Source organism: Eurosta solidaginis, chromosome X (assembly GCF_040869045.1).
Source record: "Eurosta solidaginis isolate ZX-2024a chromosome X, ASM4086904v1, whole genome shotgun sequence".
In the NCBI taxonomy this organism is placed as follows: domain Eukaryota; kingdom Metazoa; phylum Arthropoda; class Insecta; order Diptera; family Tephritidae; genus Eurosta; species Eurosta solidaginis.
The window spans coordinates 31,750,029-31,777,957 of NC_090324.1; the positions used below are offsets into that span (position 1 = coordinate 31,750,029).

Here is a 27,929-nt window from a genome sequence, read left to right on the forward strand (position 1 = left end):
ATGCAGTGATATGAAAATAAACACAAATAGAAATCCTGACGAGGATTTAGTGTGTATAAAGTGATATAAATGTAGTGATATGCAGCACAGATAGAAATCCTGACGAGGATTCAATGTGTATGCAGTGATATGGAAATAAACACAGATAGAAATCCTGACGAGGATTTAGTGTGTATAAAATGATATAAATGTAGTGATATGCAGCACAGATAGAAATCCTGAGGTTCTAGTCGGTGCATAGTGATATTAAGCACGGATAGAAGTCCTGAAAGGATTTAATGTGTCTACAGTGATATGCAATGCAGAGAAGAGAATCGTCTGCAAATATTTAATGTGTCTTAACAGGTGTGTTGAACACAGATAGAAATATTTTGAAAACTTAGCGTGTTTAAAAAAAAATTAAAAACGCAGATGGTAATCCCAATGTGGATATAGTGTAAAATGTGAACCACAGATAAAAAATCCCAATGAGGATTTAATGTGAAACACAGATAGAAATCCTGACGAGGATTAAATGTGTATACAAAGTGAAAGTGAACGCTGAGTATTCCCGAGTAGCCAACCAGGGATCTTTCCCAATATAAAAAATAAATTTGTTTATCCAACTTACTGTGGAAAATTACGATTTAAAGTATTTATTAAGAAAAAAAAGTGATAAAGCTACAGCTATATGATATAAAACTCAGTATAAATTGTGTGATCAAGCCACTAGCCACCCAACGTAGTGATACCTTTTTTTGGCTTTTGGTAATATTTCAGCTCGCAAACTGATTACTAAAGTGAATTCCGTGATAGACAAGCTACGGCTATCAACCAAGTGAAATTATGGTTCCTGACTAGGAAGTTTGTCAATGTATGTGACGATGAGGGGGTACAACACAGTGCAGTGATGAGTGTAAAAAAAAACTAAAAAAAATTCACTGACTGTCTGCCTTGAGCGGTGTCGAGTAACCCTTACCACTGGTGGGGGGAATTACCCGATCGTCAGAAGGCGATTGGTGTGTTTATAACCACGAATTCTAACAATTTCACTTGCTTTGCCTTTTTTGTCTAACGATATTAGTGGACTGTATGATTGATAATGGACTGTATGATGATGTGATCTCGACGTCAATAGACTGTATGTGATGATTTGTGGCTGTATGTGTGCTCGCTTGTTTTGTGTTTTCGCTGGTTTTTATGTTGTTGGATATAATAAATAACCTCTTTCGACTTTGTTCGCTTTATCCAAACTATGAAAATTGGCAAAAATTTTTTAAAAAAGTGCTGTTTTCTCTGGAGTATGCGTCTGTATATTAATTTCCTCGGCGCGTAAGGACCAATGTTTTGCGTGGCAGTGGAGACCCAGGAAGTCGGGCGGGTGCGCCGCAAATAAAAGAAAAGAAAAGACCGAGTTAGTATCACACAATAACAATTTTATTCACTATATTAAAAGGGACACTCTTTGCTTTGTTTATTGCAAGGGGTTTAACAAATTCAAATTAATTCAAATCCACAGGGCATGTGCACATTTAAATTTAGGCAAGTGATTAATTGGAAATCTAGATTCAATAACAATCGCAAATATTAAATTGTAAAAATATATAACCCCACAAAGCGGAGAATTAATTACAGCACACTTTACTATGCACTTGGCAAATTCACATGTAGGACAATTAGTTATCTCAAATATTATTTATAATGAGAATCGCAACTGAGAAAAAAAATGAAAAATGGTTGGTTTGGATAACTCACCTTGGGCTAGCTGCTGGCTCGTAAACGTTCCAAAATAGAAAGAAAATTCAAAACCGCGAACAAGTCCGCGGCACCTGCCGATAGCTAACTTTCGTTGAGTTTTTCCCCTTCAAAGCTAGCTCTCGGCTGGTGTTAGCCGTTACCGGTAATAATAATAAATAAATAACTAATGTACGTGTTAGGGTGGTCCGAAATATTTAGGCTGGTGGCCTAAACATCTTGTCTACCACTGAACCATTCCTGAAACTGCGTTAGTTTCTCTTCCATACGCGATTCTAGTTATGAAGAGATCTGCTGATACCTGTGCTGAAATTTGTGTCGACATTTCTGATATACGTGCCTCTTGTGCTTCAATTTAGGTGTTATTTCTGACGACATTTCTGAAATGCGTGCCTCCTGTGCCTCCATCTTGGATGTTACTGTCGACGTTTGTGCAGATATTGCAGCTAATATTGTGTTCAAGTCTGTGTTCGCCATTGTCTGCGGTGTTTCGTTTTTCCCCTCAATTTTTGTTGTTGTCTCGTCGCCATCAAGATGAAAGAAATATTCTTCCACGTTAATTCCTTCTGCTTCCATTGCCTCTCGTAGTTTTGCCTGAAGTTCGAGTTTATTGCCGGTTGTATTCAATCTACGGGCGTCCAATTCCTTTTTCAGTTGCTGGATCTTTAATTTACTTAACTTCGCCATGTCTTTGTTGTGCTTTGCAACTCTGGAATTTATTCAACAATTCCTCTTCTGACACCAATTGTAACGGATTTACTGCAATTCCCCTTATTTGCAATCTTCTGCTAACGATAGCTAAATTGTTGAATAAATAACTTCAATATAGAATAATGGAAAAATGGCCTTTATTAAAGTACTCCACAATAACATTTATACTTTGCAACGAATAGCTTGCTTAATAACCAAACTGATTGATAGCTTAAATGAAACTAACGTCTCGCCTCCACTGTTGTCGCCCTTTTATACTGTCCGACCTCCTTGTTACATATTTCTAGGATTTTCTAATTCCAGAACTTACTAGTTAGTTATAAATTTCTCAGCTACAACTACATATGTATAATTTTTATAGCTTATCTCATACCCCATGCGCTTGTATGTGTTAGCGACACTTCCACAATCACAATTGCATACCTTTATGTGCATTTCAGATAAGATATCTGCATGTGCTTGTGCGTTGCTTCTCAGCTGCATATACGTACATATGTGTAGACATAATAGCTGTATTTCGTTGCAAACTATTACAATTAAAACGCTAGCTAGCTTACCGAATTGCATGGAAAGCAACAATAAAAAGTAGGTAATTGTCGACCTGATTGATAGTGTTGTATAGTGTTGCATATTCAAAAATAGGGCACTATTGTGAACGAGCAAATGAAATGAACATACGAATGTGCAGATGTTATGTGACTCTGGCCGAGTTCTCAGGATGGGCTTGCAAAGCCTGTCAGCAGCCGCGGTGTGTGCACTGGCGATTGCCGGAGCTTCAGCCTTGGGAGGGTTCTGGTACGCGCCTGCTAACCAAGCCAACATCCATCAACCTAAAGCCATAACAAAATATATTATTTTGCACACAAGGTCTAACTTCCACCAAAGTAACTATATGCAACCAACCCTACTCGCACGTGAAACATCCCAACCATGCAGCGCTAATGTATATTGGTGCGACTGCTCTATACCCACCCTACCGTGGCTTATTAGATGGTAATAAAGCCCCTTTTCCACACCCCAACCTGCAAGAATCGGACCACTTTAATCTTCGATTTACTCCATATTAACAATTTGTATTTATAAAAATTCAGCTCATATCTACATATATATATATATATACTCGTCGGTATGCGACGTCATTTGCTGTCCGAAGGCAGCATAGTATGGCGAACAGCCGATAGCCTGATGATATGAGCTTGGCAATGCTTCCGATATGCTAGGCAGGTGCTTATCTCATAGGGTCTGGTCCTCCTTCAGATATGCTCGTATCCCTGCAATTATCGATCGGTTAACTCGCTCGCTCGCATTAGCTTGGGGACTATACAGGGCCGTATACACATGTTTGATTCCACGCTCAGCAAGGAGGTTGTTAAATAGAGCTGATTTAAACTGCTTGCCATTATCCCTTAACATAATTTCGGGAGTGCCGAACACGCTAAAAACGTGTTCTTGCAGGAAGTTGCAGATGCCCTTCGCATTAAAGTTCCTTAAAGCTTTGAGTAAGGGAAATTTCGTAAAATGATCTAAAACTATCACAATTCCGGTATTGCCATGTCGAGATCTAGGATACGGACCTAATAAGTCGATATAAAGCTTTTGAAAGGGTCGTTGGACAGTGTATTGTGCTGACATAGGCGGACGCAATGTTATGTTTGGCGCTTTGGTACTTCGGCAGATACCACAAAGGCCGATGTGTTCCTTAACATCGACAATCATTTTAGGCCAGTAAAAGTTCGTTCTTAAACGTTCTAATGTTGTCGCGACTTCGCCATGACATTTTTTTGGCGGACAGTGAGCATTTTCGATAACTTTTCTAACCAAATTTTTAGGGATCCACAGCTTCCAATTATACACCTCCCGCTCTGCGTTACCGTCCGAATGCTCTGTTTTTTTGTACACTCGATCATCCACTATTTGCAAGTCAGGCAGGCGAGCTTGATTGTTTCGGACATGATTAATTAGCTTTTTGTACTCGGCGGACTGAAATTCGACCGAGTCCAAATCTACAAGCGGGCAAGCTTCCGTCTCGCTGATCTCTTCAAAATTTTGGCGAGATAAGCTATCCGGTACTACATTTTGAGACCATTTTCGGTGTTCTATATTAAAGCGATACCCTTGTAATTTTAAAGACCATCGAGCTAGCCTGGTGGACAAGTCCGTCTGACGCATAAGCCATTGAAGACTGGCATGGTCGGTGACAATAGTAAAGTCTTGTCCTTCAACATAGGCCCGAAATTTTTTTAAACTGAGAATGGCCGCAAGGCATTCCAGCTCCGTAACGCTGTAGTTGCTTTGGGCCTTGTTAAGTTTTTGCGAGAAGTATGCGATTGGCACCTCGACGCCGTCATCGTTTTTCTGTGCCAATACAGCACCTACACCAAGCTTAGACGCGTCGCATTGGAGTATGAAGGGTTTCTCGTAATCGGGACTGGTTAAGACGGGAGCTGAACAAAGCATTTCTTTCAAAGTTTCAAATACTTTCTGCGCATCGTCATTCCATGCAAACCCTTTGCCTTTCTTGAACAAGTTTGTTAGGGGGGTTGTAATGGAGGCAAAATTGGTCACGAACCGGCGGTACCAGCCGGCCATTCCGAGGAAGCGCCGGAGTTGTTTTACACTGGTTGGTACCGGATAGCTAGCCACGGCCGAAATCTTATCCGGATCAGTGCTTAAGGTTCCGTTACCTACAATATATCCAAGGTATTTAACTTCGTTGATGGAAAATTTGCTCTTTTCTAGGCTAATCGTCAAACCAGCTTTCCTGAGGTGAAGTGCGACTTCGGACTTGACCAGGACTGTTAGGGGACTCCTCGATTACACCTAAATTCAACATTTCGTCAATTTCTGCATGAAATAGTTTCTCTATAGCAGGGGAAATGGGAAAGTACCGTTGTTTTATCGGAAGGACATTAGGCTGGAGTTCTATAACATACTCCAAAAGAGAAGTTTTCCCTAAGCCCTCTTTATCACAATTCGGAAATCTGTGTTTGACTATTGCCAACTGACGCTGTTGTTCGCTACTTAGAGGCAGGGAATTTTCATCAAGTTTTTCTACCTTGTCGTCAAGGGTCACCTCGGATATAACGTGCGAAGCAATCCGGAGTTTGCTCCAAAAGTCAACTCCTAGTATAATTGATTGGGACATGCTCGGTATTACAAAAAAAGTTATCACTTCTGTTTTGCCTTCAAACTTGACACTTAGGTCAAGGACTCCAAAAACAACCTGGTATTTACCGTCGGCAGTACAGACAGCTGTTTTATGTTCGCGTAGCTGTCTTTGTTTGCGAACAACTTCAGCTAGAGTGGCTCCTATACATAAAACCTGTGCTCCACTATCTAGCAGACCAAGATACTCTTCTCCAAGGACTTCGATCTTTGCGTAGGGCCGCAGATCATACGATTTTCTTTCTATCGATGATATAAAATTTCTCAAGGACTTGCGTTTTAGTTTGGTGTTTCTCCAAAATGCTTTACTTCGGGTGGCTGAACGGCTAGGAGATGCGGAACCACCTGTGCCAAAAATTCTGTTCTTCACTTCGTTATAATTTCAAAGACGAACTTCATAAGGCACGATCTGGCGAATATACGGGAGATTTTTGAGCGTTTCTTCCGGGTGAATAGGTGACATTACCCCATTGCTAGTGTGGGTATTGACGGGACGTAAGAGTACCTTCGGTCTTTCTACAGTTTTGGGTCCTGGCGAGGATTCCGGTGCGAAGCTTCGCTCGGTTTGGAGTTTCCCGAACACGACTCGCACTTCGGGCGGTACACATCAGGCGTGCCACATCCATAGCAAAATACGGTTCGGTCCTTCAAACAATCTGCATATCTATGTCCTTCACTTCTACAGTTCCAGCACAATAGTTTTCGGTTAGTAGATCTCTCAGTGATTTCATCTACTTCAACCTCCGACTCATGGGGCGTATCATCTTCGAGTTGCAATGAATTGGCATAACGTCGTGGGTATTCACGGGAATTTACTGACGGAAGTGTATTGCTAACCTTACCAAATTCGTTGACAAGGCTTTCACCCTTCAGGCAGAGTCTGCGCAATTCGTCGAGCGAGTTAATGGGCATATACAACAATTGTTGTCGAACACGGAAGCGTAAATTATGTTGTAATATCTCTACTAATTCAGGCTCAGTCAAAGGGGTTTGCAAAGGTTCAGCGAGCTTAAGTACCGCATTACGAAATTCGTCGAAAATTTCACTTGCTCCTTGTTTCCGGCTTCGAATTTGCTCCTTAAGTTCGAAGCCACTTTTGTGCAGCTGGAAGTTGGTTCTTAAAGCTTGACATAAAGACGACCACGTAACTCGTTCTACCGAGCGGGGTATCTCCAATACCAATCTTTGGCGTCTTTCGTAAATAGGATCTGTACATGCTCACAGAGAAGGTTGAAATTTCCCCCAAGAGTATCTATAACTTGGCACTCAATCCGTTGAATGAAACTATCTACTGACATAAGGGTGGACCCATCAAAAGTAACACCCCAACTTGAAATAAGCTGTGCTACTCTACCTGAGATTGGAACGCTCGATGTATCGCTAAATCGCATCTGGTCCACAGTACGGTAAACATTTTGATTAGAATGATTTTGCAGGTTTGGAATGTCCCTAGCCAGTGTGGAGTCGAGATGTTGGGTGGAGAATTTACATGGGCGATATTTTCAACTGGACTAACATTATCGACGGGAAGAGCTGACTGTATATTAGTCGCGTTAAGATTTAACCTTCCCAATACGTTGGCGAGGGTGGTCTCGAGTCTGTTCAATGATTTGTGCCACGCGGCTCTCAAGGTCTTCAAAAATCGGGGCTTGCCGGGCTGTTATCACAGCGGAAACTATGTTTCGTATGCGAGTTTCCTCCCCTTTATGGCTACTTCCCGGTGGGTTTTCTAGAGGTAAGGCTGCGGCGCCTGCAACAGTCTGACCCTGCTCCTGGCTAAGACGGGGCAAATTCAGATCCGCATTGTCGTCCTCAGCTGTGGCACGCGTCCGACGACGTGCCCCTGTGTTTTCGAGGCAGTTGCGACTACTGCACTTCGCGCGACACTGCGGACAAGTTGCTTTAGTTTTGAGCCAAGTTAAAAGACAGGCTCGGTGGAGGCGGTGAGAGCACGCAGTCGTCAAAACATCTTCATGTTCAGAAAAAACTTCCCTACAGATTGTGCAAACCGTACCCGACGGATGTCCGTATTCATTGCTATTGCGCGTTGCCATTATTACCAAACCCAGTTAATAAAGCGAACAAAAATCGAAGGAAGTGAAAAAAACTTAAGAATGTATGCGTATAATGTATGTCCACTTTCTCAGACAAAACTAAAACTTTCGAGCTAGTTAGACACGGTTGGTGGAAATTGTTAAAAAAAGAAATTTTACAAAAGTCAGCGCCGTTATATTGTGTCTCTCTTTAGAGTTTAGAGTTATCATACAGAGTTAAATCTCAAAAGACAACGAATTTAAGTTAAATCCTTTTCAAAGCTTTAATGGTATTACGCAATGAACGCTGTATTTTACATTCGCAAATAAGCGTAAGTGAAGCCAAGAAAAAATAAGCAAGATGAAAAGTTCAGGAAAACTATTCAGGTGCCTTGGTATAGATGTCAAAAACAAATGCAACTGTTTTATGTATAGTAAAAAAATAATATTTCCTATCGTATTCAACAAAAAGCAATAGAAATTCCAGATTTCTCCGACTTGATTCTAGTACTTGGTAGCAGCAAAAATGAACGCAAAAATAAACTTTCATAAAGTAATGGTCTGACTCCCAGGCAGTGTGGTGGTTGGGTTGGAAGGTTTCATCGAGAATGGGGGTATAGTTGAACTCTCAAAACTTGGTCGTAATAAAATAAAATAAATAAACATCACTTCAGTAATAAAACTTAAACCCCGAAAGGATTTGGGACTAACTGAATTAATAGCAATTTTCAAGACCTGTTAGGTTATTTAGTTATTGGTTAGCTAGAGGACATATAGTCGAAATACTAGCAAAAATTCTATATAACTATTTCGCCATTAACTTCAAGAAAACTTCAAAAACTCGAAAGAAAAAAAAAAAAGGTTGTTAAACAGTTTATGTGCACTTGTCATTAGCGGTCAGATCCGTAGACATATAGCCATTAGGATACTGCAATTCCAGCATCAGAGTTGTCACACAGCTATATAACCACAGTTGGAAAAAAAAAACAAAAAGATATATTAGATTCTAATTAGGTTGGTCGAAACCCGAAGCATATAGCTTGAGGTTCGCAAATTCCTGAATCCAATCAATTGCTCTAATTTAAGGTGATTATTTAAAGAAGGATATCGATCGGCGGCCACCGTGGTGTGATGGTAGCGCGCTCCGCCTATCACACCGTATGCCCTGGGTTCAACTCCCGGGCAAAGCAACATCAAAATTTTGGAAATAAGATTTTTCAATTAGAAGAAAATTTTTCTAAGCGGGGTCGCCCCTCGGCAGTGTCTGGCAAGCGCTCCGATTGTATTTCTGCCATGAAAAGCTCTCAGTGAAAACTCATCTGCCTTGCAGATGCCGTTCGGAGTCGGCATAAAACATGTAGGTCCCGTCCGGCCAATTTGTAGGGAAAAATCAAGAGGAGCACGACGCAAAGTGGAAGAGAAGCTCGGCCTTAGATCTCTTCGGAGGTTATCGCGCCTTACATTTATTTTTTTTATTTTTTTATATCGACTATAAACGTTCTTGCTCAAATACAAATAAACTCAGACAGACAGTAATGTTCCAAGAGGGAACTATGTAAAGGGATCACATCAGGTTAGGGCTCCTCAAAAGTACACCCCAAGTCGTATGTGGGTCCCACACTTGGACGCCATTTTCTGTTATGTGACTCTGGCCGAGTTCTCAGGATGGGCTTGCAAAGCCTGTCAGCAGCCGCGGTGTGTGCACTGGCGATTGCCGGAGCTTCAGCCTTGGGAGGGTTCTGGTACGCGCCTGCTAACCAAGCCAACATCCATCAACCTAAAGCCATAACAAAATATATTAATTTGCACACAAGATCTAACTTCCACCAAAGTAACTATATGCAACCAACCCTACTCACACGTGAAACATCCCAACCATGCAGCGCTAATATATATTGGTGCGACTGCTCTATACCCACCCTACCGTGGCTTATTAGATGGTAATAAAGCCCCTTTTCCACACACCAACCTGCAAGAATCAGACCACTTTAATCTTCGATTTACTCCATATTAACAAATATGTATTTATAAAAATTCAGCTCATATCTACATATATATATATATGTATAAAAATATATCCTTAGTATACTAATTAAAGATTAAAGATCCAATAATAAGTAAACATTAGTGTTAATGAATTTGCAAAAGAAAATATCTTACATGCTAATACAATGTAATTACGTATGTTAGCGAAATTCTTTTGGGGGTATGCTAACAGCTGATACTACTTTCTCATTATCGAGGTCATTGACCGATATTTACAATAAAATGCTTCAGTGCTTACATATAATAGTGAGAGTGAGCGCTTACTAAGTGGAGAGCACAGGACGTAACAAAAAAAACAAGGAAAACGAATCGAGAACCTACGTTAATTTATATGTGCGTATGTCTGTGCGCTTAGGTATGTCTTTTCTTTTTAAAGTCAAAATAAAGCACAATTGATTCATACAAAAAAAATTCGATTCATTGAGAGGATATATGGAAAATATTGATATGTGATGTTATACATACATATAAGGTTCTTTTTGTCCTCTCTTTTGTTTTTTTGTAACTAATAATATCGAAGGTAACGTAGTCTAGGTCGACATAGATGACTTCGTTCAAACTTTGAATGGGGTCCATTCAAGCTTTGAATGAACGAAGAAACAAAAAGACACGTCAGGTAGCGTAAAGAAAATTTTTCCTTTGAGCTTACGGACAATGCACAATAGTACTTATATAAATATATACATAGGTGATAATACCTTTGGTTAGGACTTACTTCGAGGTTGGTGCTCCGTCGTTGTTTGCGCAAACAGTTGCCGGTTCCAACGTAGTACGGTTGTTGTGTTGCTAGGCTGCTGGAGTAAGTATATTTATAACTACAATCATACATCCTTCTAAAAATTGAAAGATTGTCGTCTCTTGGACTGTTACGGGTTTACATGACATCGAACTGTGCAATTCGCGCTTCATTTTCTTTTCTTGTTTTTATTTCTCTCTTTTTTTTTTGATCAATTCTACTTATACCAAAACAATGCGCGGTCGAGTGAGTCTACCTAACCAATCGTAACTAGAAAGTTATTATGGAGGTAGGTCAAATTCCCAAAATTATCAAAATTTTAAGAAATAAAGATTACAGGTACATATTCATTACAAATAATCGGTTTGTGGCCTACGGAGCAATTCCGCAACTGGAAACCACCTAATTCCTCCACTATTTCGGATTCAATTCCATGTGGCTGAACCTGTTTTCTTCGCTTCTCTTTGCTTTCCTATCCCCCCCCCCCCCCCCCCCCCCCCCTTAACGATCTCCATTCCTTAAAAAAACTGTTTCTGTTCCCTCTTATTGGTTGCACATTGGCTAAACTTTTATGAAGCTCGTAGTTGCTTGACTCCTGAAGGGTGATGGTAGTCCCGTTGAGCGTTAAAGTTTCGGCGGCCAATTTACCCCCACAACAGCTTCAAGTAGTTCGTATTATTTGGTGACATCGCAATCATACTGGGTTGGTTCACTCTAGAAGGTATTCCAATAGCTCTGGCTGATTGTAAATCTCTTTACCGCTCAAGAATTCACTCAGTGGAAAAGTAAAAATGTTATTTTGTAGCTTGTATATAGCTGTTTTTGCTGCGAATTTAGGCAAAACTTCACGTTGCTCGATCTCGACGTCAATGAAAAGGATAAATCCCTAATCAAAATACCGTTGGTTTCTGCAAAATATATAAGTTGGCGGGCTCCGGTGTCTTTACTAAGTGTAAACGTGGTAGACTTTCCACGTAATTCTTAATGATTGCTTACAAAAAAACCGATTTAAAATAATAAAATTTTATGATAAAGGAACTTAGTTTGTTCCTGCGGATGTAAGTCTCCCTCCGGTGCGCTGCCAAAAAACCAAATGGCCGAGCCAATCGAACTTCTTTTGCGTCATCCCCCAATTCTCTCATTCTCAGCTGTTAATTCATACAGTCAGTGTTGATTAATAACAAAAAGAAAGGGTATGTTCAAATAGTTTTGATGCCTTATTATTTAGATCACTTTTGATGGTTAGATATGATATGTGATCAGGTGCAATAAACCGGTTCTATAAATTATGTTCTAGGTCCTAATGAATATTTGAGGACAAATACTTCTAGGTTGTTTGACACAAAAAGAAATATTTAGACGCTGGCTTAGTCGCGATGACCTATTTTGACGCCGCAGTTTATAACTATTTATAAACCTGAACGATACTGAAAAATCTTAAACTGACGAATTTTAGATACTAGACCGCTGTATTAATGTGATACCCGTTCACATTAATAAAACATGAGGAGACTAAGGGTTTTATCAAAGGAATCAATGTACGTCAGTACACAGATAAACAAACATAACAGAATAACAGCGTGGCGGCAGGGTGACATACATACAAACAAACACACGCATTTCATTTATTTTGTTTTTGTAATTCTCTGGTTGAGTGTCAGAAACATACTGCGCTAGAAGTAGCATTTCAGATATTGCTTCTCAGCTGCATATACGTACATATGTGTAGACATAATAGCCGTATTTCGTTGCAAACTATTACAATTAAGACGCTAGCTAGCTTACTGAATTGCAGGAAAGCAACAATAAAAAGTAATCAGTTGAGTTGGCTAAGCGGTTTCAACTTTGTTTTTGTAATTCTCTGGTTGAGTGTCAAAAACGTACTGCGCTAGAAGTAGAAATGTCAAAGCAGCTAAAAAAAAGTAACCATCTGTATGGTTTTGCCATAATGAAACTGGTTAGCTAGTTGAAGCGTTTTTTTGCAAACTCGCTTGCAAAAAAAAAAAAACACCTAACGATTGAATTATTTATGTGCATTCACGTCACTGCTTAGCATCGGCTTAGAAATGACAGTACCCTTAGTGTTGCTAATATTCGTTACAATATCAATAATGTCTAAAATATAAAAAAAAACAAACAAAAAATCAAAAAGAAAACAACAACAAAAAAAAAGGTTTTGAAAAGTACGTACATCAAACTAATTTTTTTTTGCTTATTTATTTTGGTCTTGAAATTCTTTCTTTTCATAAATAGAATAACAATAAAAAAAAAATAGTTTTAAATTTTAAATTTCTGAATATGAATTTCAGTAAATCAATTTGTGTATCTTTAGGAATTGGCTTTGAAATCATTTATAACTATTTTTTTCCATAAAATTAGAGTTTGACTAAATACCTCGAAATTAGGGACGCTTTACCACGGAATTAGGTACATTTGAGCTACTCACACATTTTGATTTATATAAATTAAAACATTTATAAGTTTTGTTTGAAAATAGTTGAAGACTTATCTTAATTGATCAACTAAATGGGAAAAATTTACTTTTTTAGTTTTCCTTCATTTGCTTTAACGCAAGAGAAGTAGAAAATCAGAAAACTCCTTGGTACCCCGAAATTAGGGACACTTATAGTTGCACAAATGTATTTACAACAAGTAAGGAAGATTAAGTTCGGGTGTAACCGAACATTAAATACTCAGTTGAGAGCTATGGTGACAACATAAGGGAAAATAACCATGTAGGAAAATGAACCGAGGGAAACCCTGGAATGTGTTTGTATGACATGCGTATCAAATGAAAGGCATTAAAGAGTATTTTATGAGGGAGTGGGCCATAGTTCTATAGGTGGACGCCATTTAGGGATATAGCCATAAAGGTGGATCAGGGTTGACTCTAGAATGCGTTTGTACGATATGGGTATCAAATGAAAGGTGTTAATGAGTATTTTAGAAGGGAGTAATCCTTAGTTCCATAGGTGGACGCCGTTTCGAGATATCGCCATAAAGGTGGACAAGGGGTGACCCTAGAATTTGTTTGTACAATATGGGCATCAAACGAATGGTGTTAATGAGTATTTTAAAAGGGGATGGGCCTTAGTTCCATAAGTGGATGCCGTTTCGAAATATCGCCATAAAAGTGGACCAGGGGTGACTCTAGAATGCGTTTGTACGATATAGGTATCAAATGAAAGGTGTTAATGAGTATTTTAAAAGGGAGTAATCCTTAGTTCCATAGGTGGACGCCGTTTCGAGATATCGCCATAAAGGTGGAGCAGGGGTGACCCTAGAATTTGTTTGTACAATATGGGTATCAAAAGGAAGGTGTTAATGAGTATTTTAAAAGGGAGTGGGCCTTAGTTCTATAGGTGGACGCCGTTTCGAAATATCGCCGCAAAGGTGGACCAGGGGTGACTCTAGAATGTGTTTGTACGATATGGGTATCAAATTAAAGGTATTAATGAGGGTTTTAACAGGGAGTGGTGGTTGTTGTATAGGTGGTCGCATTTTCGAGATATCGCCATAAAGGTGGACCAGGGGTGACCCTAGAATTTGTTTGTACAATATGGGTATCAAAAGAAAGGTGTTAATGAGTATTTTAAAAGGGAGTAATCCTTAATTCCACAGGTGGACGCCGTTTCGAGATATCGCCATAAAGGTGGAGCAGGGGTGACCCTAGAATTTGTTTGTACAATATGGGTATCAAAAGAAAGGTGCTAATGAGTTTTTTAAAAGGGAGTAATCCTTAGTTCCATAGGTGGACGGCGTTTCGAGATATCGCCATAAAGGTGGGCCAGGGGTGACTCTAGAATTCGTTTGTGCAATATGGGTATCAAACGAAAGGAGTTAATGAGTATTTTAAAAGGGAGTGGGCCTTTGTTCTATAGGTGGACGCCTTTTCGTGGTATCGCAATAAAGGTGGACCAGGGGTGACTCTAGACTTTGTTTGTGCGATATGGGTATCAAATGAAAGGTGAGTATTTTTAAAAGGGAGTGGGCCTTCGTTCTATAGGTGTTGGCATTTTCGAGATATCGCCATAAAGGTGGACCAGGGGTGACTTTAGAATATGTTTGTACGATATGGGTATCAAATGAAAGGTGTTAATGAGTATTTTAAAAGGGCGTGGGGGTTAGTTCTATATGTGGACGCCTTTTCGAGATATCGCCATAAAGGTTGACCAGGGGTGACTCTAGAATGAGTTTGTACGATATGGGTATCAAATTAAAGGTATTAATGAGAGTTTTAAAAGGGAGTGGTGGTAGTTGTATATGTGAAGGCGTTTTCCAGATATCGACCAAAATGTGGACTAGGGTGACCCAGAACATTATCTGTTGGATACCACTAATTTATTTATATATGTAATACCTGCCAAGATTTTAAGGGTTTTTTATTTCGCCCTGCAGAACTTTTTCATTTTCTTCTACTTAATATGGTAGGTGTCACAACCATTTTATAAAGTTTTTTCTAAAGTTATATTTCGCGTCATTAAAACAATCCAATTACCTTACCATATTTCATCCCTTTTTTCGTATTTGGTATAGAATTATGGCATTTTTTTCATTTTTCGTAATTTTCGATATCGAAAAAGTGGGCGTGGTCATAGTCTGATTTCGTTCATTTTTCATACCAAGATAAAGTGAGTTCAAGTAAGCACGTGAACTAAGTTCATTAAAGATATGTCGATTTTTGCTGAAGTTATCGTGTTAACGGCCATGCGGAAGGACAGACGGACGACTGTGTATAAAAACTGGGCGTGCCATCAACCGATTTCGCCCATTTTCACAGAAAACAGTTAACGTCATAAAATATATGCCCCTACCAAATTTCAAAAGGATTGGTTAATATTTGTTCGACTTATGGCGTTAAAAGTATCCTAGACAAATTAAATGAAAAAGGGCGGAGCCACGCCCATTTTGAAATTTTCTTTTATTTTTGTATTTTGTTGCACCACATCATTACTGGAGTTGAATGTTGACATAAACTTATATACTGTAAAGATATTAAATTTTTTGTTAAAATTTTACTTTAAAAAAAAATTTTTTTTAAAAGTGGGCGTGGTCCTTCTCCGATTTTGCTAATTTTTATTAGGCGTACATATAGTAATAGAAGTAACGTTCCTGCCAAATTTCATCATGATATCTTCAACGACTGCCAAATTACAGCTTGCAAAAGTTTTAAATTACCTTCTTTTAAAAGTGGGCGGTGCCACGCCCATTGTCCAAAATTTTACTAATTTTCTATTCTGCGTCATAAGCTCAACTCATCTACCAAGTTTCGTCACTTTATCTGTCTTTTGTAATGAATTATCGCATTTCGAAAAACCGAAAAATTGGGCGTGGTTATAGTCCGATATTGTTCATTTTAAATAGCGATCTGAGATAAGTGCTCAGGAACATACATACCAAATTTCATCAAGATACCTCAAAATTTACTCAAGTTATCGTGTTAACGGGCGAACGGACGGACATGGCTCTATAAAATTTTTTTTCGATCCTGATTATTTTGATATATGGAAGTCTATATCTATCTCGATTCCTTTATATATGTACAACCAACCGTTATCCAATCAAACTTAATATACTCTGTGAGCTCTGCTCAACTGAGTATAAAAATACACTGTCATGTATAGCTCACACGCATGCATACAGACTTATGTAGTCACTCACACATATAAGCAACATAACATGGATAACTGAGTTTTCCATCGGATAACAAATATCCCTTGGAAAACCCCCGCACGATCTCCGGTCCGACACAAAGGAGATCATTTTCCTGTTTTCTGTTCTATTTCAACCATGGAGGAGGAAAGTCGCTGCTGCTGTCACGCCACATACCAAAGGTAAAATATTGTACCAACTTAATACAAAATAAACTAATTATTGTAATTATTATTGTTATCCTATTGGCTTTTTTATTTCTTTCTTACGTATATATATTCTCCGTGCTACCACGCACCGTGCGAGAATATACACATTGTGTTACGATTTTTCGAGCTAGGTTCCTACCGCCTAAGTGCCGCCAATCATCTCAAATGTGAAATAGCAGCGATAGAGGACCTGCATGCATTAAGCGGCTGATGCATTAACATGTTCATATTGAAATAAGAGAAAAGTAAATCGATGCTTGCCTGAGAGTAGTTTTGGATGTTTCTTATTATACGGAAACGGGTCTGAATTCAGCAGTCTACCGCCCACTCTTATGAGATTATTATCATCGATAAATGGGTTAATACTACATAAGTGCGACTTACCTTCATTTCTAAGTTTTTGTTTAAACAACGACACTCCTTTTCAAAATACTGTTTTTAGGCAATTTGAGTTAAAATTAGCAAATTTTCCAACTCTTGTATCGAGAGTGGTCCTCTGAGCTTAGAACGAGTGTCTTTGGTACGAGTGTTATGAATAAATCCGTTAAAATCGGCACAAGCACATTGTAGCCTTTTGAGTTTGGAAAACCGAGCAAAATCAATGATGCAATCATCATCTTTTTCACTCGTGGTACAAACATTGCTCTGTTTCAATTCGGGTAGCTTTTCAAAACTAAAGCGGCTCGTTATTGTCATGGAAAATTGCCGGCCCACTCCACCATAATGAAGACGTATTAAGCTCGCTTAAGGATACGCTATGCCATATCAGATCCGCTGGATCTTGCTTAGATTTTACATGCAACCATGTCGCATGACAGGTCGCATCACTTATCTCAGCGACATGATTTCGGACGAATATTTGAGCTGATGTGCAGGCATACGCAACCATGGCAAGACTATGGTGGAGTTGGTTCAAATAATTACTTTATCAAATTGAAGTTTTAATGATATTGAGATTTAAACTAATAATCTCGTACCTAGAAGGGCCCCACATAATTCAAGTCTCGGTAAGCTGATTGGTTTTATAAGAGCAACCTTGCTTTTTGCGCACAACAACTTCACAGTAGGTTCGCCATCTCTTCTGCATGTACGAACGTTTGCTCAGGCTCCGTATGTTGCCTCGCTGTCATCACAAAAAATATGGAGTTCTAATTTGGCATTGTCATAGCCAAGAACATGGCATGGAACCCTTGTTTCATGAAGGTATGACAATGATTGAAGGAAACTTTTCCAAGGTTTAAACATATTAGATTTTAGTATTATTTACTAGGAAGTATAAGTTCCCTAATTGGACTAAGACTAAGCTTGGAGGGGTAACCCTGCAAGAAAAATCTAGCACAAAGTATCTATGAGTTTTACTAGATAGTAAGTTGTCGTGGAAACTCCATGTGGAAGAGAGAGCGAAGAAAGCCTCCGCGGCACTCTATGGATGCAAGAGGATGCTAGGATGCACGTGCGGCCTATCACCCAAACTCTCTCATTGAGTATTTACGGAAATTGTGAAACCCATACTTTACTATGGGGTTCTTGTTTAGTGGACAGCCACACAAAAAAGTACGTATACCAAAAAACTTGCGAGGGTATGCAGAGTATCAATGATTAGCATAACGGAAGCCTTAAAAACTACCCCGACAGCAGCATTGCATGTCATTCTGCACATCCCGCCTGCAGACCCTAAAGACCAAAAACATCGAGTTAGCAACATTGACAAGGCTTAAGGCCTCGGTGTAGCTTGAGCGCAGGCCTTATGGCCACATCAGTATAGCGTCATCTAATATCGGGCAAATGGAATATATGGTCCCGTGCCTGATCTTCGAAAGAGATGTTGGGCCAAAATTGAGCCTGAGGGTTGCTGATGGGGTGCAGCAATGGCAGAACGTGCTATGCACTAGTATATGGTTGGTTCCAAATTAGTTGAAGAGAAATAAGTAGATCCCACATAAACGCAAACGTCATTCTTGCTGTGTGGTTGTATTGACATTTTGCTGTGTTAATTTGTAAAATTTAAATTTGTTTACCTAATTGTTTAATTTTTTTTGTGATAAAATTGAGTGCACTAATCGTAGTGATCAAAATAGAGCAATTAGCTTGTTTCTAATATGAATATTTCTTGAATTTTAATTCAATTTGTGTTTCGCATTGTGTTTGCCGAGTCATTTTGTTGTGTATTTGTTTCAGCTTGATTGGGAGTCATCCTGTCTCTTTTGCAAATTGGTTTTGTGTACTTTTCTTTATTGCAATTTTCACTTTTATCACAGCTGTTTGCGTTGGTTTTCTAAGTGTTAATATACAGTGGCTCTAAAACTGCTCGCTGATAGTTCTAAAACTATTCGCTTGTATTTCAAACTTTCAGGGTTGTACTATTTACCATAAATTTTAGTGCTGTAAACTATTTCGTTATATCCTAACTTTTTCTTTTTTAGTTTCTTAAAAAGATCTGCATTTATAACAGCTGCTATGTAAAAAGCGAGCTAGAACACTTTGTGTCTTACTGGCTTTGTGATGGCCTCGCCAATTCAAAGTGCGCAGGATTGACAGGTCGACATCAATGATCCCACCAAAGGAGTACGCTGGTCATGTCCTAAATGCAGATAAACTGAGTAGATCTTTTTAGGCTGTTTAAGCAAACGCGCAATGCGTTTTCTGAAATATCCAAAGAGTTTTCCGTGATTAGTGAAAAGTTTAGGCATTAAGATAACTTATTCAATTCTTTTAAGTGTTTAGATGAGTTATCACACTCTTCCAAAGGACAGCCGTAAGAAAAAACCAAAGGGCAACAACAACCCACCCAACACCTTGAGTCTTATCCCCTCTCAAAATTTTCCTTCTCCCCAAGTGCAAGAGTTGATAAACCTAGCTTCCCCAAATCCGCAAGCTGTAGTGCCTTCCACTTCGAAGGTCATGAACACAACGATCCCTGAGTCTCAAACTGCACCTCCTATAGCAGAAACATCCGTTAAGAAGCTGGTTGTAGTGCCGCAAAAAAATCTATTTTTGTGTCTAGATTTGTCAAAGACACATATGTTGATGACATTAAGTCCCATGTTACCTTAAAAATAAAGGCTGACGGCATGATGATAAGAAAATTCAAGTTTAATTATGAAAGAAATATTTCCTCGTTTAGAATTGAGGTGTATTTAAAAGATTTCGAAACCCTTTTAAATAGCTTGTTTTGGCCGCCCGGGGCTTTTGTTCGCTAGTTCCTTCATAAGACAAATGAGAATATCGCCCAATTTTCTCGTCAAAGCTCTGTTCCAAACAACTGAATTTAAAATCTACCTTCAGTATATATTACCAGAACGATAGAGGTTGAAAATCAAAGTTAACCGATCTTTATTTATTATCATTTCACTATAATTACAAAATTATTGCTTTAACTGAAACTTGGTTGAAACCCCATGTTTTTGATTCCGAAATTCCTTGTGACGAGTATCAGTCTTATAGAAATGATCGCTTATACAGAACCGGGGGTGGTGTTTTGCTGGCTGTAAATTCCTCAATACTATCCGAGCAGGTTAATTTACCAGCTACTGATGACATCGAATTTAAATGCGTCCGAATCCTGCTAGACAGAGGACGGATTTACTTAGTCGTTTGCAACATTACTCCCTCATCTGATCAATCAGTGTATATGTAGCATGTTTAACTGATAAAAACTGCTTATTCGATGATCAAGCCATGCGACTCAATGATTGTCTTGGCCGATTTTAACCTGCCGCATACATCATGGAACCCCTATGATCATAATATTGTACCAGTATCATCTAAGACGTGTAACAGCGATTTTTGTATGAAATATCCGACCTTTGTGTTAATCAGATCAATATTTTTCCAAATAAGTACGGACAATTTTTAGATTTAGCCTTTGTGGATCACATATCGAAATTCTCTGTGAACCGATGTGAGCCTTTAGTTTTACCTGACGATGTTTAATATCCTTCCCTCGAGATAATTTACGAAACCATGGGCAACGTTTGTGGTTGCATAAATAAAATAGGTGTTTATACCAGTCGTTTTGATTTTTCAAGAGCGAATTTCAAAAAATTAAATGAAGAACTTTCTAAAATAACTTGGTCTCAACATATTGCGGACGTGGTTCAGATCGTTTTTTATTTTAATAGTATAATTTATAACTTGTTTGAAAACAATGTGCCCAAACGTATTTGTTCATATGATGAACCAATGCAAGCCTGGATCACTAAAGAACTAAAATCTTTGAAAAATTAAAAGTGACGTTACCTCAAATTATATAAGAAGACTGGCTTACATTCCGATAACATTCGTTATGCTATTCTGTGTCATAAGTATTTTGAACTTAATAAAAAGTGCTATAAAGCTTACGTCTGTAAAATTAAGAAGAAAACAAGTAAGGACGGGACTTCATATCTTTCACGAATGGGGCTGAACAATAATCTTATCCCATTCGTAATCTCCAAGTAATCGGATGTATAAGGTAAGAATTATATAGTGAACAAATGTACATACCTAAAAGATTTTTAAGGTAAATATAAAATAAAAAAAATTGGTAGGTGCTTAGTGTGAGGATGTAAAATTTCACGTTTTTGGTGGTCTGCATGTAAAAACTATGACTACGAATCACGTATTTCAACAATATATGACGTAGACGTAAGTATTTGATGAAATTTGTTGAAATTTGAAGCTTCTAGCCGTAAAAAAGGGGCAAGACTGACAGTTTATATGGGGTATATAATATATATATCGCCGATCTCTATGATTTTTTCAGACAAAAATGTATGCTATATACGTAAGCATTTGGTGAAATTTGAAGCTTCTAGCTGTTAAAATGGGGCTGAAATTGCAAAAAAAAACTATATATATAATATATATACCATCATATATCTATAATATAAAAATAAGTCGGGATTTCCTTCCTGACGCTATAACTCCATAACGCACGAACCACGGTTCGTTTGGAAAGGTCGCGGACTCCGTGAGGTTTATAGCAAAGAAAATTCAGGATCGACGCACAGGGTCTCGGTCATATATGTAATACTCCTATATTGCTAATAGAAAATGCGCGCAATGTGTTTTGAATTCGAAATCAAAACAAGGTAGCCTATAAAATGTTTGTGTTTGTAGCAGCATAAGTGTGACAAGAAAAAATTCAAATTTAGGTACATTCGATTATTGAATACAAAAATAAAAACGTTTTAAAAGCAATATATTGGCACTCTGATGTTCGGGAATCTACTTAGCCTTTTGTAGCAATATAGGAGTATTACATATATGGTCTCGATATATAGGCCAAAATGTGGACCCGGGTACCCATAGAATGTGTTTGTAGAATATGGATAACAAATGAAAGCTGTTGATGAGTGCTTTAGTAGATGGTAATTTTCATACCCCTGGGTGACTAGGGTCTCGATATATAGGCCAAAACGTGGACACGGGTAACCCTAGAGTGTGTTTATAGAATATGGATATGAAATGAAAGCTGTTGATGAGTGCTTTAGTAGAGGGTAATTTTCATACCCCTGGGTGACTACGATCACAACTCTACGGACAAAACGTGGACCCGCGTACCCCTGGAATATGTTTATAGAATATGGATAACAAATGAAAGCTGTTGTTGGGTGCTTTGGTAGAGGGTAATTTTCATACCCCTGGTTGACTAGGGTCTCGAGATATAGGCCAAAACATGGACCCGGATACCCCCAGAAAGTGTATGTATTATGGATATCAAATGAGAGCTTTTGATGTGTGCTTTCAGGATCGACGCGCAGGGTCTCCATATATAGGCCAAAACGTGGAACTGGGTGAAAGCCTAGATAGTGTTTTTACATTATGGGTAGCAAATTGAAGCTGTTGATGAGTGCTTTAGTACAGGGTAGTTTTCATATCTCTCGGTGACTAAGGTCTCGAGCTATAGGCCAAAACGTGGATCAGGGCAACACTAGGATGTGTTTTTACATTATGGATATCAAATTGAAGCTGTTGATGTGTGCTTTAGTACAGAGTAGGTTTTATGCCGCTGGGTGACTAGTGTCTCGATATATAGGCCAAAACGTGGACACGGGTAACCCTAGAGTGTGTTTATAGAATATGGCTATGAAATGAAAGCTGTTGATGAGTGCTTTAGTAGAGGGTAATTTTCATACCCCTGGGTGACTACGATCACAACTCTACGGACAAAACGTGGACCCGCGTACCCCTGGAATATGTTTATAGAATATGGATAACAAATGAAAGCTGTTGTTGGGTGCTTTGGTAGAGGGTAATTTTCATACCCCTGGTTGACTAGGGTCTCGAGATATAGGCCAAAACATGGACCCGGATACCCCCAGAAAGTGTATGTATTATGGATATCAAATGAGAGCTTTTGATGTGTGCTTTCAGGATCGACGCGCAGGGTCTCCATATATAGGCCAAAACGTGGAACTGGGTGAAAGCCTAGATAGTGTTTTTACATTATGGGTAGCAAATTGAAGCTGTTGATGAGTGCTTTAGTACAGGGTAGTTTTCATATCTCTCGGTGACTAGGGTCTCGAGCTATAGGCCAAAACGTGGATCAGGGCAACACTAGGATGTGTTTTTACATTATGGATATCAAATTGAAGCTGTTGATGTGTGCTTTAGTACAGAGTAGGTTTTATGCCGCTGGGTGACTAGTGTCTCGAGATATAGGCCAAAACGTGGACCCGGATACTCCTAGAATGTGTTTTTATATTATGGGTATCAATTTAAAACTACTGCTGTATGCTTTAGTACAGAGTAAGTGTTACACCGCTGGGAGACTAGGGTATCGAAATATAGGCCAAATAATGGACCCGGATACACCTAGAATGTGTTTTTACATTATGTGTATCAAATTGAAGCTGTTGGTGTGTGCTTTAGTACAGAGCAGTGAGCTGCAATTATTCATTTTTTAATGTTATTAGTGGACTAAGCAAAAAATGAATATTAGTGCGTATGCAAACAAAGAACATCAAGCACTTATATACACTAACACACATTTAAATAGTCATGCTTCGTAAAATGAATAACCGCTCATAAGCCACGATGCAGTTCAGTACTCAATTGACTTACTGAGCAAGAGAGTCAACTGTGTCATACGAAAACACTAATTGGAATAAGTAAGACTCTAGTACAATAAAATGAATATAGTCATATCAGTCCTCTGTCGCTAGCAACACAACGATGTGCACGAAACTAAACTGAATACCGCGCCAAAGTATAACCGATGATAAACGAAGTATACAGTGTATTACACACGAAATCAAAGTGCTACCGATTTAAAGCGATTCAACAATGTCATATATGTATGAGACATGTGTGTTACGGGGCACCCGTATGTTTTTTCTATTTTATGTGCTAATCACTCATAGTATTTGTCTGTACTTGACTAAGTACACGCTTAGACACAATTTTTTAGCTCATGACTAAGTGCACTAATTTTATTAGTACTGAAAGCAGATCTCTGGTACAGAGTAAATTTTACACCGCTGGATGACTAGGGTCTCGAGATATAGGCCAAAACATGGACCCGGATACCCCCAGAAAGTGTATGTATTATGGATATCAAATGAGATCTTTTGATGTGTGCTTTCAGGACCGACGCGCAGGGTCTCCATATATAGGCCAAAACGTGGAACCGGGTGAAAGCCTATATAGTGTTTTTACATTATGGGTATCAAATTGAAGCTGTTAATGAGTGCTTTAGTACAGGGTAGTTTTCATAACTCTCGGTGACTAGGGTCTCGAGCTATATGCCAAAACGTGGAGCAGGGCAACACTAGGATGTGTTTTTACATTATGGATACCAAATTGAAGCTGTTGATGTGTGCTTTAGTACAGAGTAAGTGTTACACCGCTGGGAAACTAGGGTATCGAGATATAGGCCAAAACTTGGACCCGGATACACCTAGAATTTGTTTTTACATTATGGGTATCAAATTGAAGCTGTTGATGTGTGATTTAGTACAAAGTAAGTTTTACACCGCTGGGTGACTAGGGTCTCGAGAATGTGCGTGTATTATATATATTAAATGAAAGCTGTTGCTGAGAGCTTCAAAGTAATTTTCATTGTGATATTCGATTTAGTCGCATCAACCTGGCAAAACTGATGATAAATATGCATGCGAAGCCGAAATAAAGACATGAATTAATAATACCCACATACCTATTTAAATACGACCTATTCGATTTGCCTGAAATCTATAATATAAAATAAGTCGGGTTTTCCTTCCTAACGCTATAACTTCAGAACACAGGAACCGATTTCCACGGTTTTGCATTTGTTGGAAAGATCTCGGACTCCGTGAGCAAAGAAAATTCAGGATCGATGCACAGGGTCTCGATCATATATGTAATACTCCTATATTGCTAATAGAAAATGCTCGCAATGTGTTTTGAATTCGAAATCTAAACAAGATAGCCTATAAAATTTTTGTGTTTGTAGCAGCATAAGTGTGACAAGAAAAAATTCAAATTTAGGTACATTCGATTATAGAATACAAAAACAAAAACGTTTTAAAAGCAATATATCGGCACTCTGATTTTTGGAAATCTACCTAGTCTTTAGTAGAGCGTAATCTTCATACCCCGGGTACCCCTAGAATGTGTTTATAGGATATGGATTTCAAATGAAAGCTGTTGATGAGTGCTTTAGTAGAGGGTAATTTTCATACCCCTGTGTGACTAGGGTCCCGAGATATAGGTCAAAACGTGGAGCCGGGTACCCCTGGAATGTGTTTATAGAATATGGACAACAAATAAAAGCTGTTGATGAGTGCTTTAGTAGAGCGTAATCTTCATACCCCTGGGTGACCTGGGTCTCGAGGTTTAGGCCAAAACGTGGACCCGGGTACCCCTAGAATGTGTTTATAGAATATGGATAAAAAATGAAAGCTGTGGATGCGTGCTTTAGTAGAGCATAATCTCCATACCCCTGGGTGACTAGGGTCTCGAGATATAGGCCAAAACGTGGACCCGGGTACCCCTAGAATGTGTTTATAGAATATGTATAACAAATGAAAGCTGTTGATGAGTGCTTTAGTAGAGGGTAATTTTCATACCCCCGGGTGACCAGAGTTTCGAGATATAGGCCAAAACGTGGACCCGGGTACCCCTAGAATGTGTTTATAGAATATGTATAACAAATGAAAGCTGTTGATAAGTGCTTTAGTAGAGGGTACTTTTCATACCCCCGGGTGACAAGGGTCTCGAGATATAGGCCAAAACGTGGACCCGGGTACCCATATAATGTGTTTATAGAATATGGATAACAAATGAAAGCTGTTTGATGAGTGCTTTAGTAGAGGATAATTTTCATAACCCTGGGTGACTAGGGTCTCGAGATATAGGCCAAAACATGGACCCGGATACACCTAGAATGTGCATGTATTATAGATATAAAATGAAAGCTGTTGATGAGTGCTTTAGTAGAGGGTAATTTTCATACCCCTGAGTGACTAGGGTCTCGAGATATAGGCCAAAACGTGGACCCGGGTACCCCTAGAATGTGTTTATGGAATATGGATATCAAATGAAAGCTGTTGATGAGTGCTTTAGTAGAGGATAATTTTCATAACCCTGTGTGACTAGGGTCTCGAGATATAGGCCAAAACATGGACCCGGATACACCTAGAATGTGTGTGTATTATGGATATCAAATGAAAGCTGTTGCTGAGAGCTTTAAAGTAATTTTCATTGTGATATTCGATTTAGTCGCATCAGCCTGGCAAAACTGATAAATATGCATGCGAAGCCAAAATAAAGACATGAATTTATAATACCCACATACATATTTACATACGTCCTATTCTGACTGAGACTGGGGCTCGGAGTGGGACTGCAACAAAATACATACCACCCTCTGGGACTGGCAATAAGATATGAAGAATAATGAGAAAAACTTGTGAGAAGAGAAAAGAGAGAAGGAGAAGGAGGCTGAGAAAGAAATATATTAAGACGAAGGTGGAGATAGATGAAGCGAAAGATACGGAGGGAGGAGTGAATACAGAGATTAGGAAAAAGTGTAGAGGGGCGAGGACAGAGTTAGACGGAAAAAGCTTATTAAAAGGTATGCAGATAGAACAAATTTAGGGCAGAAAAACTTCTGCCGGGTCTGCTAGTATATTATATATATCAGCAATCTCTATGATTTTTTCACACAACAATATATACTATATACGTATGCATTTGGTGAAATTTGAAGCTTCCAGCTGTTAAAATGGGGCAGAAATTGCGAAAAATGGGGCAGAAATTGCCCCTGAACAATCGGTTCCATGAGATATATACTATATATACCACAGATATCTATGATTTTTTCAGACAACAATATATACTATATACGTATGCATTTGGTGAAATTTGAAGCTTCTAGCTGTTAAAATTCGAAAAATGGAGCAGAAATTGCGCAAAGTTTCTTATCTGAACAATCGGTTGCATGAAATATATACTATATATACCACCGCTCTCTATGATTTTTCAGACAACAATATATGCTATATACGTAAGCATTCATTGAAAGTTGAAGCCTCTAACTCTTAAAATTGGGTAGTAATTACGAAAAGTTTTTATCTGAACAATCGGTTGTGGCGATATATACTATATATACGACCGACCTCATCCATATTTTCAGACAACAATATGTACAATATACGAAAGTATATGCTGAAGTTTGAAGCTCCAATCTGATAAATTGAAGATATGACAAAAATCCTCTTTTTCTGTAAAATCGGTTGTATGGAGGATATATGCTATACTGGTCCGATCCGACCGATTCCGACAAATGTCTAATCGGACACCTAAGTGCACCCGCTCACCGAATTTTATCAAGATATCTCAAAAGTTGAGGGACTAGTTTGCATACAAACAGACAGACGGACAGACGGATATGGCTAAATCAACTCAGCTCTTCATCCTGATTATTTCAGTATACTTAATGGTGGGTCTATCAATTTTCCTATAAGGACTTAACATTTTGAGATTCGTGCCAAAGTTAATATACCATTTCATTTTTATGAAAGGTATAAAAATAGGTAGGTATTTTGTGTGAGGATGCAGAGCTTCACGTTTTTTGTAGTCTGCATGTAAAAACTATGACTACGAATCACGCATTTCAACAATATATGACGCAAACGTAAGCACTTTATGAAATTTGAAGCTTCTAGCCGCAAAAAGGGGAAAAAATGACAGTTTATATGGGGTATATAATATATATACCACCGATCTCTATGATTTTTTCAGACAACAATATATGCTATATACGTAGGCATTTGGTGAAATTTGAAGCTTCTAGCTGTTAAAATGGGGCAGAAATTGCGCAAAGTTTCTTACTGAACAATCGAACGATTTTTAATTGGCGCCACCGGGGTGTGATGGTAGCGTGCTCCGCCTACCAAACCGAATGCTCTGGGTTCACACTCCGGGCAAAGCAACATCAAAATTTTAGAAATAAGGTTTTTCAATTAGAAGAAAATTTGTCTAAGCGGGATCGCCCCTCGGCAGTGTTTGGCAAGCACTCCGAGTGTATTTCTGCCATGAAAAGCTCACAGTGAAAAATCACCTGCCTCGCAGAGATGCCGTTCGGGGTCGGCATAAAACAAGTAGGTCCCGTCCGGCCAATTTGTAGGAAAAATTAAAAAGGATCACGACGCAAATTGGAAGAGAGAAGCTCGG

General features: G+C 38.8%; 1 protein-coding gene across 27 annotated transcripts in view; it reads left to right on the forward strand.

The window, feature by feature from the left end:
• The window catches only part of zfh2 (Zn finger homeodomain 2), a 2,927,436-nt gene that overhangs the window by 762,165 nt on the left and 2,137,342 nt on the right, over positions 1-27,929 (forward strand). The gene's annotated exons all lie outside the window — the stretch shown is intronic.